We start from the raw sequence: 14,151 nt of genomic DNA, 5'->3' as shown, positions 1-14,151 counted from the left end.
CATAATAAATAACAACATGCAGATGTGTTTCAGTGAGGCAAAATCAAAAGAAGTTTCCAGGAGGGGTAATTACAATCAGAGACAAACTGTACAAAGCAGCACTAGTTAAAACGTTCAGGTTAATCCACTGATGTTTATTCTTATAATGCTGCTTTTACCTGATGTGGACTTAAACTGCATCCTAATATTCTTGGGGTCATTACGTCCTCTTAAACATTGTCTTGCTTTTAAATATGCTCTGATGGCTAACAGCATCTTTAAACTTGTTTTTTTCTCCTTCCAACCCAAATTCACCTGGACTCCCCTCCTCTCTCTGTCTGTCTTTTCCTCCTTCACCTCTCCAGCGGGCAGATTTAAATGTAATCACACATATTTGTATCTCCCATGGGTGCTCCTGTTGGTGCTTTTCATCATTAACCTCAGCCTTTTATCCTGACCTCACTTCTCTGTAAAACAGCATTAATGAGACAGAGATTAATGAGATTGCTCTCCCCCATTAATCATCAGAAGGTGATGAGGTTGTTTATAATCCTTGAATTACTGGAACATTATAATTGCTGCCTCTGATATTACATAATAACCGGACATTTTCATCACTGTGGAGACATTTTATCTGGCATGACAACTAGAGTCAAAGGAGGAAGTGATGAATAACACATCAATATTGATTTCATGTCCTGACAAACAAAAAGTCTCTCTTACCTCTCCTGCACATTGTAATGGTGAAAAGTGTACAGGAAGTGAGTGATCAAAGCTTAAACAACAAATTTTTTAGCATTTTTAAGCCAAATCAAAGGTGTCACATTTGAACCTAAGGACATCAGGGATTTTATCTGATTGACACCAGAATTCTGTTGCTCATTAAAGACAAGTTGGAAATCTAAAGTTTTTAAAATCTGGAGGGTTTTTTTTTGGACAGGGTGGTAATCTGGCCCCAAAGTTGGATGACAAGTCTTGGCATTGTGCCAAAAACATAATACTCATCACCAAACAGTGCCTGCTGCTGTTAACAGGAAGTCACTTTTTCCAGATTATAATATCTTATTCCAACAAGCTTTACGTGATCAAACACAAAATTTGTTTGGAACATCCCCTCACTATTGCCACATACAAAGCTGAAAGGTCACTTTGGCGATGCAGTTAACGCCATGAAACAGGAATCCAGGAATCATGAGTTGACCTGGATTATTTTTGCTTATGTTTTTTTGGATGTCAGTTTTTGATCCCTTTAAAGAAGTTTTCCCTTTTATGAGCATAGGTGGTTTTAGGGACAACAGAACCATTTCAGTTGCATCTCTTTTCCATATTGAAAAGAGATAAAGACAGGATTATGTGTCATGTCAGGAACTACAAATAACAATTTGAGCACTGGCTGATAGTGATGGCAACCATTTGGATGTTTCACCATTAAACAGGAAGTTCATATAGAATGGTGAATATGAGAAATTTATGAACTTCCTGTTTAATGGCGAGACACCAACATGCAGCTTGCAAAGAAAACTGTAAAAACTCTAAAACTGACATTTAAATTTTGCACAACTAATAGCAATCCTGGCCTGATCACATCTACCCTGTACTGAGTGTGGTTGCATTTCCTCTGGACTGTGCTCAAGTCTACATGAATCTACCTCGTCGAGAAGAATCAGTGCTTACATTATGTTTGTGCTCACATTGAACAAATGAACCAGACTTTGGGATCTAATGTTCTCAGATCCAGGCCTGCATAGGCCTCTAATGTGAAACCAGCTTAAACAGCTTTCCATATGTTTGCAGTTCTGCATCAAATCCTCCATATCTTCTAGAAAGTCACAGATAAGCCATCTTCTCTAAATTTCCTGGCAGGAAGTCAAACAGAGTTCTCTGTTCATTATATACTGTGTATACTGTACAGTATGTTCTCCCACTTTAATACGGCTCCTCATGCAGCCTTAAGGCCTCACTGCTTCATCAGTTATGTACAATAAGTTCACAGTCGCCTCTTCTTAGGAGAAAAATAAATCGGTGGAGCATAAACAACGACCTGATTCTGCTTTATCCTTCAGTTCTACCATGTGTAACGACCCAGGAGTCTCACAGTGTTATGTAATTGTCTAAATATGCACCAATGAGTGAGGCTGGTGCATTTATAATGCATGAATTCATCTCAGAGATAAAAAAGGAGAACTTAAAGTGCTAAATCTAAAGCTTTTTTGTTCTCTCTATGAATATTAAAGCTCATTTATTTTGTTTCACCCTCATTTCAAGTGTATAAACCCATAAATGATGTGCTGTATTCCTGCAGCAGCTCCATGATCACCTCTAATGAAAGAACATTATCTTCACATTATTCTGCTCCACATCGTGTTTACATCAGATTAATCAGGAGCAGCAGCCATGCTCATTATGATGCTCTCAGAGAACACAACAGCAGAGGCTGCGGTGATTTAGTATGCAGGGATAGTCACAGCGTCAAACATGCTCATAAACAAACACTGACTCACTCTCAGACACTCAAGATGTTCGCATGTAAACAGACAGGAAGCTGTTATTGGCTCCACAGTGGTTTAAAGACACAGAGACACGTCTTACGTCAACACAGTGGACGTACTGTGTCAGAGCTGACTACACTGGGATGTCACAACATACAAAAACACATATTAGAGAGTTTTTGGGATCCAGTGCACACCCCAGCTGTCTGAAAATCAACATTATGTCTGCATCACCAGGACAGAACTCCTCGTAGGAGTCACTAAGATGCAGCCCCTTGCATAGGTTTGAGCTACATGCATGACAATTTGTACACATATGCAAAATGTCCAGATGAAGAAAAAAGTCTATTATTGTTTTAATGAAAAATGTACAGAAGGTGAGTTAATAGGCTAATTTGGGCTTTTTTTTGTGCCAAATTGCAAGTGTCACATTTGTATAAAAGGAAGCCAGGAATTTTATCTAAATGACTCCAGAATTTTGTTGAGACAAAACAAGTTGGAGATCTAAATTTATTAAAAGCTTGAGTTTTTGCCATAGGGCAGGGCTGCAACATGACCCCAAAGTTGGATGACAAGTCTTGGCTCTTTGTGAAAAATAATATTACTGTATAACTCTGTTTTGTCTGGGTCAGTTATCACCAAACTTCACAGATATGAAAACAGTACCAGACTGAACACATTCATATAGAGATTTTGCATGTTCAATAGTCACAGTGCCCCCTGCTGATAACAGGAAGTTACTTTTTCTGGATCATAACTTCTCATTCTTATAAGGTTTACCAGATGGTCATAAAGTTGGGCTTGAACATCCCAACACCATTGCCACACTGATGTCTAAAGCCCACAGTTTACTACGGTGATGCAGGTAATGCCATGAAACAGGAAGTTGTTTTAGAGGATCTTAACATCCTTGGACAGACACCAAACTTCACACGCAACCTAAGGGGAATATCTAATTAAGATATCATTTTTCTTGTTTAATGCAGTTAACGCCATGAAACAGGAAGTTGTTTTGGAGGGTCTTAACATCCTTGGACAGACACCAAACTTCACACATAACCCAAGGGGAATATCTAATTAAGATATGATTTTTCTTGTTCAATGTAGCTAACGCCATGAAAAAAGAAGTTGTTTTTGAAAGGTTTAATTTACTTGTACAGACACCAAACTTCACACATAACCCAAGGGGAATATCTAATTAAGATATGATTTTTCTTGTTCAAGGCAGTTAACGCCATGAAACAGGAAGTTGTTTTTGAAAGGTTTAATTTACTTGTACAGACACCAAACTTCACACATAACCCAAGGGGAATATCTAATTAAGATATGATTTTTCTTATTTGATGCAGTTAATGCCATAAAACAGAGAGGTTTTTTTTGAAGGTCTTTGTTTACCTGAACAGACCCCAAACTTCACACACAACCCAACAGATGATGGCTAACTTGATATATGATTATTCTTATTCTTAAGTAGAAATTCCAAGTATTTCAAAGGCAGAATCAGTGAGCTGACTATTACTGCTCACCTCCATTTAACCACAAAGAGCCACCAGGAGTCATGTAGCTTTTATCTGGTGTATGTATCTACTAAATGTTGAAAAAGTTTCACAAATAAAATAGCATATTTTAAGGAATTACTGGATATAAAAAAGACAATTACAGTCTCAAAGTTTCAAAAACATATGTTTGATTTTTGTAATCCACTTTTATCCGAAATGATTGTGCCAGGTCTGACAACGGACCTGGCCAATCATCATCAACTGAGGACAATGAGGCAGTAGTTACTGGCGGGTTATGTTGTACTGGAGGCTGCTAGCAATGGCTGCCGCTGGTGTAGCAATTAGCTCGGATTTAGGTTTAGTATAGTGGCAGTTTTGTATGATCTAGAACACATTTCTTTACTAATACCAGTTGTTGGAATCTGTGGAGGGGACCCTACTTATGTATGAATGCAAGACTTATTCTAGATTATTAGAAATAAAATATCTTTTTTATATCCACCTTATCTAATACTGATTTAAACATAGACCAACTTCTCAATTTCAAATTCCATTTTTGTTTCCTTTCCACTTCAGCTTTGGCTCATTTTTCAACACTGAAATTTGCTGCTTGTGACAACATGGTGCAAAATTGTCAAAAGTCAAGTGTTTTCAGGTTTCTCCTTAAGAGGCAGAGGAAACAACTTTTAAAAGTCACGTTGTCTTGAATGGCAGTGTGTTCGAACCTTTCTGATCGATAGGGAGGGAATCTAACCGCTGATTGGTCTTACAGGCAGATTTGTGGCTTGCATTCAAATATTTGATTGAAAATGTATCGTTAGCTTTACTTTGATGCAGATATGTGTTTACAGAGACAAATAAATAGGTGGGGGCTGGTTTGTGAACCTGGACAAAGTTGCTACTTATTGTTGACAACACAGAAGGCTTAACCTGAATACACCAAAGCCTGCTGATACATGATAGGTCAGTTCAGCTCAGACTTCAAATAGAGGACTCAACATGGTGAAAATCACAACCCCGTGTACAGTTTAGTAATGGTATTGACCAACACTGGCCCTACTGATAAATGTCAGCCTATCAGTGTGTTATGTGCTCTGCAGTGATGTCAGAAGTCATGCTTTATCTCTTGTGTTACATCACTTTAAGGCTAAGTGAGATCTAACTGCTGATTCAGAGAAGACTTTTAATTTGGCAGAGGAAGCCCAAAGTGAGAGTATTAGACCACATCTGAGGAAAAACCAGCAACATGCAGACTTTAAGACATGATCCAGTGGCATTTCAAGAGGAGGGACTACTAACAACAGGTGGATTCTATCAGATATCACTGCTTATTAAAAAACGAACAAGTGGTACTACAAAGACAGGTTGAAAATATCTGTAACAAAATCTGCAGATATCTAATGTTTTTCTGTGCATTTAATTTTTATTTATCTAACCAGGAATGCTTCATTACAATTGAAAATCCTGGCCCAGATTTCCAAGAATAACTATACATTAAGAAACATAAAATAATGAAATAAACAAATATCTGGCAAAATTAAACTTCCAACATGAAAATATAAGTCAGAACACCCAATAAATCCTTCAAAAACAACTTCCTGTTTCGTGGCGTTAATTGTTGGCATCTGCTTTACAAGGTTAGAATAAATAACATACTCTAAGTTAGTGAAAATAAAACAAATTTTGTGTCCATAGAAGTATGTTAAAAGCTTCAAAAACAACTTCCTGTTTCATGGCGTTAACTGCTTGGCATCTACTTTGCAAGTTAGAATAGAAGGTTTTTTCTAAGTTAGTATAACAGATAGATATTTTCGGGTGATTCAAACATGAATTTAAACAGTCTGATTTCAAAATATTATGTTGCTTTTTTAAAACATTTTCTTTTTCTGCTAAACACTACTAGGCTAAATATTTCACACTGTACAAGTATGCCAAAACCTTCAAAACAACTTCCTGTTTCATGGCATTAACTACATTGTCACAGTGACTTCTGAGCATTGGACAGCAGTCATTTTTTACAGTTTATTCATCTCTAATTCTAGAGCATATGTTTTGGATATGAGACAAATTCATTCTAAAACTATGGCATCAGATGCAGTGGGATTTTGCACCTTTTGTCATAAATAAAGGCAACTGACACCTTCACAATGCAATCACATAAACACACACGGTCAAGGGTAGTTTTAGCAATTTGAAGGCTCTGGGCAAAGACTAATATAAGGGACCTTTCCAGTTTAGTTAAAGGCAAATCTAATGAGTGAACAAAATATGTCAAAGCCTCTTTTTTTCAGCCAAACCTGAAGATCTACAGGAGACACCTGAATGTGAGCATGCAAAACTTACTCATCACCTCTTTTGTAACTCAAACTCCCGCCTCAGCAGTTTCTAAACATACAGATATGAGTTTATGCCCACTACATGGTGTAATAAGCCTGGTCTGCAGAAGACTAAATGACCACAAACACACATCATTGAAGACAGATCCTTCACATGTAAACATTATACCAGAAAAGAAGAGTGATAAGATAGAGGTATAAGTCAGACAGTCAAACATCAGACAGGTTCCTAGAAGTCAGGGTGCACTTGATGCATAAAACCACACAGAAACAGAGTCAGTACCTGTAGTGGGGCGTCTCACTTTGAATTAAAATCCTCTCTTTAAGTCCTGTAAGACCTCTAAACGCTCCTTATCCAGACTGTTCAGAGGCACTAAGACTTCTGAGCTGAATGAGGCGACCACACGCTCTGAGGTGAAGGAGCAAGAGGGCGAGAGAGAAGGAGAGAGAGAGAGAGAGAGAGGAGGGAGGGCTGAGAAGTGAGTTAGATTAAGAGGAGGAGGAGCGGCGCACACTGACTGCACTTTTAAGAGCTGAGAACATAAACACAAAAAAGCGTGAAGGAAAGGGAGGGAGGAGGGAGGAAAAGAGAGGGGGAAAGGAAATAAGGAAGTAGAGAAGGTAAGAGAAGACAGGAAGGGAGAAACATTGAGAAAAGGAGAGTAAGAGGGGGAAACTGGAGGAAACAAGGAGGCGAGAAAGGACAGAAAAGAGAAGGAATGAATAAGAAAAGTAAAGATGTTAAAGCAAAAGGACTTCTCTACAACATTAGAATTTTTGGGACAGTTGTCCAGAATGTCCACGGGGCAATTTGCCAGAAATGTTTGGAGAATTTGCGATGAAATGTGCAGGAATTTCAAGAAAATTTTAATGAATATGTTTGGAAAGTTCAAGTTACTGTCATACAAATTTTAGGGATGTCTTTTTAAAATTTGAAAAAAAAAAAAAAAAAAAAAATTACATGGGAATTTGATACATTTATTCCGATGCTGGGGGAAACGAGGGTAGTTTTCTGTAGTTGTACACATTTTGGGGGATGTATTAGTAGATCTATGGGAATTTGATAAAACATTTTTTTTGATGAACTTGCTTTAAAATTTTCATGCCTTTGCTCAGAAATTTTTTATGTATTTCATCGTAATTTTGGGGATAATTTGTATATTTTTGAGATTTTTATTTGGCTTTTGGGGGAAGTTTGCTTTGACTTATTTTCCTTGGAAATCTCGGTAAATTTATTTGGAGCTTTTGGAAAGGATTCTGGTCATTTTGGGGAATTTCCTGTAATCCTATTTCATTTTGGGGAATATATTTGTAATTTGTGGGAATTTTATAATTTATTATTATCTATATATGAATTTTAAGGGAAATGCTTGAAACTTTCAGGAGTTTTCCTGAAAATGTCTGGGAATTTGCTTAGAAACTTTGCAGTATTTGCATTAAAAATTTTGGGGAAAAGGGGGATTTTTTTTTTTTACATTTGAGAAATTCTTTTGAATTTTAAGGGGAAATTAGGGGAATTTTCTATCATTTTTGTTGCATTTTGGGGAATGTATTTGTAGATTTTGTGGAATTTGATAGTACATTTTTTGGGAGCCTGCTTGAATTTTTTAAGGTATTTTTATGGAAATTTCTGAGTGTTTTTTGGGGAAATTTTGGAATCTGTAAAATATGGGAAGTTTTGGGGAATTTCTTTCTGATACTTCCATGTAAATCTGGTAAATCTGTTTGGGGGATTTCTGGGATTTTTTAACAGAATTCATTTCTACAGAATTTTGGGGAATGTATTTGGAATTTTGGAGGAATTTGAAAAAAAAATTAAGGGGAACTTGCTTAAAATTTTCATGAATTTACAAGGATTTTGTGGGATAATTTTCTTAACATGTTTAGGCTCCATGAAAAAGTTTCGTTGACACATTTGGGGAACATTTGAAGAAATGTAGTGGCAAGTTTTAAGGGACACATTTTGGTCATTTTTAAAATTTCAGAAATTGAATTGAAAATTTTAAGAAATTTTGCAAACTGTCTGGGGATATGTTTATATATTTTTGAGGGGTTTCATTGGATGTTTTGGGGGAAATTGGCTTTGATTTTCTTTATTTTCATTTTCACTGATATTTGGGAAATTTGTTTGGATGTTTCCAGGAAATGGGGAAATCGGAATTTTAAAGTATTTTGGAGAACATATTTGTAAATTGGCGGGAATTTGTGACTTTTTATGATAAAGTTTTCTTAAAACATTTGGGAATATTTGAAGACATTTTGTGGCACTTTTTTATCAGGTACTTTAAACAGATATTTGAGGGAAATTCTTTGAAGTTTGATTTTTGGAATTTTGTTTGGATGTTGGACTTTAAGTCAGCAAACCAGCTGGCTCTAAGCACAGTATTGGCCAATCCCAGTCATGCTACCATATTTTAACTGCTTTAGCCTGGCTTTGCTGTAAGCTGCTTTTTGCAACCCTCCTCCACCCCAGCTCCTCCTTTATTCTTCCTCTGACTCGATCAGTCCCTTCAGTTGTCATTGAGGCCTGCTCTGATCTATATTTTTACCACTTCCCTCCCTGCCTCAGACTTTCCTTGTAGGCACAGGAAAGGAAGGAGCATGTGCTGTTCCTGCTTGATGCATGGCTCACGGAAGGGCAGAAATACAGCTCTGTAGGAAGTACGGGAACACAAAGAGAAGATGGTACAGAATAAAAAGCAGGGAAAAGAAGAGAAAATAGGGAAACAGGGACAAGTAAATATTTAAAGAAATGAACATTAAGCGGAAGAAATCGGGAAAAAAAACAGAATAATACTTTTGTGACAAGGCAAGGAGGCATATCAGGGAGAGAAGGAAAGAGAAGGAGGAAAGGAGGCAGGAAGGGAAGCAGAGAGGAGACAGGAAAATTTAACAAGGACCACAGAAAGGTAAAGCAAACTTTAAAAGTGAAGGAGGGAATAAGAGGTAAAGAATTAAGGGAAGGAGGTGAAGAAGGGGAAAGGGAACAAGAGGTAACGAGGGAGAAGAGAGTGTGAGTGGAAGGAGGATTAAAAGATGGGATAAAAGTTCTATAAAAAGGACAGACGGGAGAGAGACAAAGACGCTGAGAGAGGGGAAGAAAGAGAAGACAAGAGGGGGGAAAGACTAAAGTACGAGGGCAAATCATGTTAAAGTAAAAAGAATTTCAGATAAGAGAAATGGGACGGCTTAGAACAAGCTCTACTGTTGGAGCTTCATCCACTTCCTCACAAAGAATGTTCTACTACTTCGACTCTTTAAAAGCTGTTAGAGCCAAATGAGCTGGATTTCTCTTCTCTGAGCCTCAATCTGAATTTTAGCTGACAAATAGCACGAGAAAGTTAAATCCGTCCCACCAAATCCAAACAATCCTCCGAAGGGTCAGCAGGTTCATGTTTCCCATTAATCCCATGTGCAAAAAGAGCGGTAAGCTCAAATGACATTTAAAGCAGCATTTTTTCAGCACAGCTCAGATTGACGTTTTAGTTTAAGTTTACGGGGATTTTAGCAGACAGATTTTGTAAAATTATTGAGTACATCCTGCAGCAGATGTTTGGTCTACATGGGTATTTTTCCTAAAATGATAAAGCTTGTTTTATGTTACATGAAGCAAAATCCAAGTAACACATTTTAAACCACATGTTTGCCTTAATTATTTAACGTGGATTTTTTTATTTGTGTGTATTGCATATTGGGCAAATTAACATTAAATTAACATTTTCTTGGTAATTTTTAATATCACACATCTTCAATCCTTCTTTTATTGCTGTGAATTTTTCTGTTATTACTGCACATTTGCCATTATTGCAAATTTGCCTTTTAATATTGTATATTTGTGTTTATTGCACATTTGCATTTAATATTGTTCATTTCTCTTTTTTAACTACACATTCACTTTTTAATATTGCACATTCTCCTTTATTGCACATTTGCATTTATCAACGGAACATTTAATATTGTACATTTGTCTTTCATAACAACACATTTGCTTTCCAATAGTTTGTCTTTTTTTCTTACACATATGTCTTTTAATATCAAACAACTTAGGTCTTTTATTATCAGAACTGGCTGTGTTTATTTGTTTTGATTTCATTAATGTAAACGTAGCACAGAAAGTAAGGACATTTGTGTTAAGTAGATTATTTCTTTGTTGTAACAGCAAAATCAGCTGTTTAGCATTGCCAGAGAAGACTTGGCACATTTTTCATGGGCGCAACCAAAATACTCAGCTCTGCTGCTCATCCCACAAATGCATGATCCTTACAAATGTGGCACCATTTAAAAGGGTAATAAACAGGCTTTCCAACTGTATAAGATTTCTTGCCAAGAAGCATTGTTACAACAAAGAAATAATGTACCAAACACAAATTTCCTTCCTTTTTGTGCTATGTTTAGATTTGCCTTGCACTATAGCAAATTTCCCTCTTATGAAAGCAATCTCGATCTTTCTAATTAAACAGTGTGTATTTGTTTTGTTTTTTAAAAATTGCATGCTTGCCATTTAACATGGAATATTTGCCTTTATTATTGATAATTGAACATTTGTTTTTTAATTGTTTTATGTGCAGATTTGCCTTTTAAATTTGCTTTTTGTTGCACATTTGCTTTAATGATTTTGCACATTGCATGTTTGCAATCTAACTGTTTGTTTTACAAATTTGCATTTCATAACAGCAAATTTGCCTCTTATTATTGCATATCGGGATTTGAAATCAGTGCTCTACACATTTTTTAATTAAACTGCACAGAGGCCTTCCAATGTTACACATTTACCTTCATTGTTGCACACTTCTATTTAAGTATTAAACATATCTGGTTAGTATCGCACATTTGGCTTTAATTCTTGCAATTTTGCCTTCAAGTATTGCACATTTGCCTTTTTTTGATCAATCTTTCATCCATTGCACATAAGCCTCTTAATATTTCAAATTTGTCCTTGCAATTTTGCATTTTACCCTTTTTATTAATGCTCTTCATTTATCAGTGCACATTTGCCTTCTAGAGTTGCTTTTCTGCCTTTCAATATTGCACATCTACCTTTTTGGTTGCACATGTGCATTTTATTAATGCATATTTGCCTTTCAATATTGCACATCTGCCTCATATTATTGAAAATTAAGATCTGTTTATCATCAAATTGCAAATTTGGATGTAATAAATTTCACATTTTCTTACAATATTTCACATTTGCATTTAGTGCTTGTTTTAATTTTTGAACATTTGCTGATTATTATTGCACATTTAGCTTTAATTCCACTAAATCTGCCTTCTATATTACATATTTGCCTTTATAGTCCATATGCTTTCATCCATTGCACATGGGCCTTCAAATATTTCACATTTGCATTTAGTGTTGCACACTTGGTTGTTAGTATTGCACATTTAGCTTTAATTCCTGTGAATCTGTCTCCAATAATGCACATTTACCTTTGTTGACCATATGCTTTTGTCCATTGCACATGGGCCTTCAAATATTTCGCATTTGTCTTTTATTATTGAAATTTTGTATTTCAACCTCTTTAATTCATGCCCTCTTATGCGTGTTTGCCTTACATTGTTGCTTTTCTGTCTTACATCTGCCTTTTTTGTTTGCATTTTATTCATGTATATTTGCTTTTCAGTTTTGCACATTTGCCAACACTAATGTGTTTCTTCTTTTTTAGTTTTAGGCATTTGGCTTCTATTGCCTGCAGGAGCATAAAGGGTCCATTGACTAGGGTTGTTTATTTTTCTTGTTTTTTGTAAATTTGCCTTTAAATCAGTGTATTGCACACTTGTCTTAAAGTATTGCACATTTGCCCTAACTGACCTCAGGCTTTCATCAAACTAAATTGATCCTTTGCATTTCTGTGGGATGATCATAATAAACTGTTCTCAAGCTTTCTGCTTCTGACTGAGCAGCTGGGAGTTTTTGCCGCTCTGTAAATCAAAAAATTGAAATATTTTGCAGAAACCCCCCTCTAACTTTTGATTCTTTTTCACGGCTGTGCAGTGTTCGGTTTGTGTGTAAAAGAGTGTGCGTACATGTGTGGAAACAAGCCTGGAAAATGTCTGTCAACACTCCAGCTGTGAGTTAAAACAACAGCAGCTAAAACAGATCACACAGAGACCTTCTGACCCCTCAGCTCGACCCCGGCAGAGTTCAGAGCTCATGACCCTGATTATCTAATACTGGAATGAGGAGACACAGAAGAGTTTAAAGGGACGACACAGAGAGGACAAGAGGAAACATAACAAATAAATACGAGACTGAAGACACAGAAACAGACAGAGGAGACTAAACATAAGCAGACGACGAAAACAAATAATGAGAAGTTTCAGCTCACTGTCTGCCCTCAGACCCTTCAGTAGTGAATTTAGCTGTGCAGTGAACCTCAGACGACTCTGCTCACAGCTCTAGCTCTATAAACTGATTCAAAATCCCTGCAGTGAAGACCAGAGGCATTCTGTTTTTTTGAGTCATCCATCCATACATCATCCATACATCCAAGCATTTTTGTAAATGTGATATCTTGTGAATGCTTTGAAGGAGTTTCTTTAAACTTTTCAAGTACATTTTACGGATCAGAGGTCAGGGTCAAAGGTCACTGGGCCTCAGGGTTATCCCTTGATTTTGATCCTAAGAACATGAAGAACATATCAGGTGCTGAAACTGAGATATTTTAACATTTCATGAAAAACATTCACTCATTTTGAATTTGATGGCAGCAACACATCTCTTAAAAGTAGGGACAGGGCCATGTTTATTATTTTATATTCTTTAAGCAATGAATGTGTGGGAAGTGAGGAGACCAGCTGGAGTTTTGGTAGAGGAATGTTGTTCCATTCTTGTCTGACGTAGGATTCTAGCTGCTCACAAGTCCTGGATCTTCATTGTCTGATTTTTTTGCTTTGTTATGCTCCAAATGTTTTCTATTGGTGAAAGGTCTGCAGGCCAGTTCAGCACCCGGACTCCTCTACTGTGAAGCCATGCTGTTGTGATGTATGTGGTATGTGGTTTAGCATTGTCTTGCTCAATTCCAGATGTGTAAACTGCCCATGCCATAGGCACTAATGCAAGCCCACACCATCAGAGATGCAGGCTTTAGAACTGTGCTCTGATAACAAGCTGGATAGTTCTTCTCCTCTTTAGTCCGCAGGTTTCAGCGACTATAATTTACAAAAAGAGTTGCAAATTTTGATTTGACTGGCCACAGAACAGTTTTATGTTTTGCATCAGCTCATTTTCAAAGAGCTTTTGCTCAGAGAAGACGATGGCATTTCTGGATCCTGTTCACATATGGCTACCTCTTTGCATGATACATTTTTAACCTGCATTTGTGGATGGCAGACACTGATTTCTGGAAGTGCTCAATGCAGTGATTTTTACTAAAGAATCATGCCTGTTTTTGATGCAGAGCTGCCTGAGGGCCTGAAGATCATGAGCATCAAATATTGACCTTCAGCCTTGTCCCTTGGTCACAGAGATTTCTCTAGACTCTCTGAATCTTTTGAAGATATTATGGACTGTAGATCAGAGGTTCTCAACTGGTGGGTCGGGACCCGAAGGTGGGCCATGAAGCTGTTTACAGTGGGTCGCAACCAGTGTCTGGAAAAAATGGTGGTGAAAAGTCTGATAAGTACTGCAGTCCTTAGTACATGCATCCATACCTGTTATTTTACCGTGTTTCATCATAATAAAGAGTAAATGTAAATTTTTTCTCAATATGTCAACTTATTTGTCTCCTGTTCTTGCAAAAACAACTTTGCTTCTCCTGTGATAATGAGGCACTGTCTCAAAATCTATTAAAATTAAGAAAAAAATACAAGTATTGATAGGGAAATGTTTTAGTTTTAGTTTATTCATAT

General features: G+C 36.8%; 1 protein-coding gene across 3 annotated transcripts in view; it reads right to left on the bottom strand.

Moving 5' to 3' along the window:
- Positions 1–14,151, bottom strand: part of arhgap36 (Rho GTPase activating protein 36) — a 125,961-nt gene that overhangs the window by 63,435 nt on the left and 48,375 nt on the right. The window contains exon 1 of one of the 3 annotated variants that reach the window (XM_041779681.1): positions 6,587–6,698. The exons of the other annotated variants lie outside the window; for them this stretch is intronic. The gene's annotated coding sequence lies outside the window, so the exon portion shown is untranslated. Of the gene's footprint in view, positions 1–6,586; positions 6,699–14,151 lie in introns of those variants that run through there. 3 annotated transcript variants of the gene reach the window in all.

This window comes from Cheilinus undulatus, linkage group 22, assembly GCF_018320785.1.
Source record: "Cheilinus undulatus linkage group 22, ASM1832078v1, whole genome shotgun sequence".
Classification (NCBI taxonomy): Eukaryota; Metazoa; Chordata; class Actinopteri; order Labriformes; family Labridae; genus Cheilinus; species Cheilinus undulatus.
This window is presented reverse-complemented; position numbering and strand designations above follow the sequence as displayed.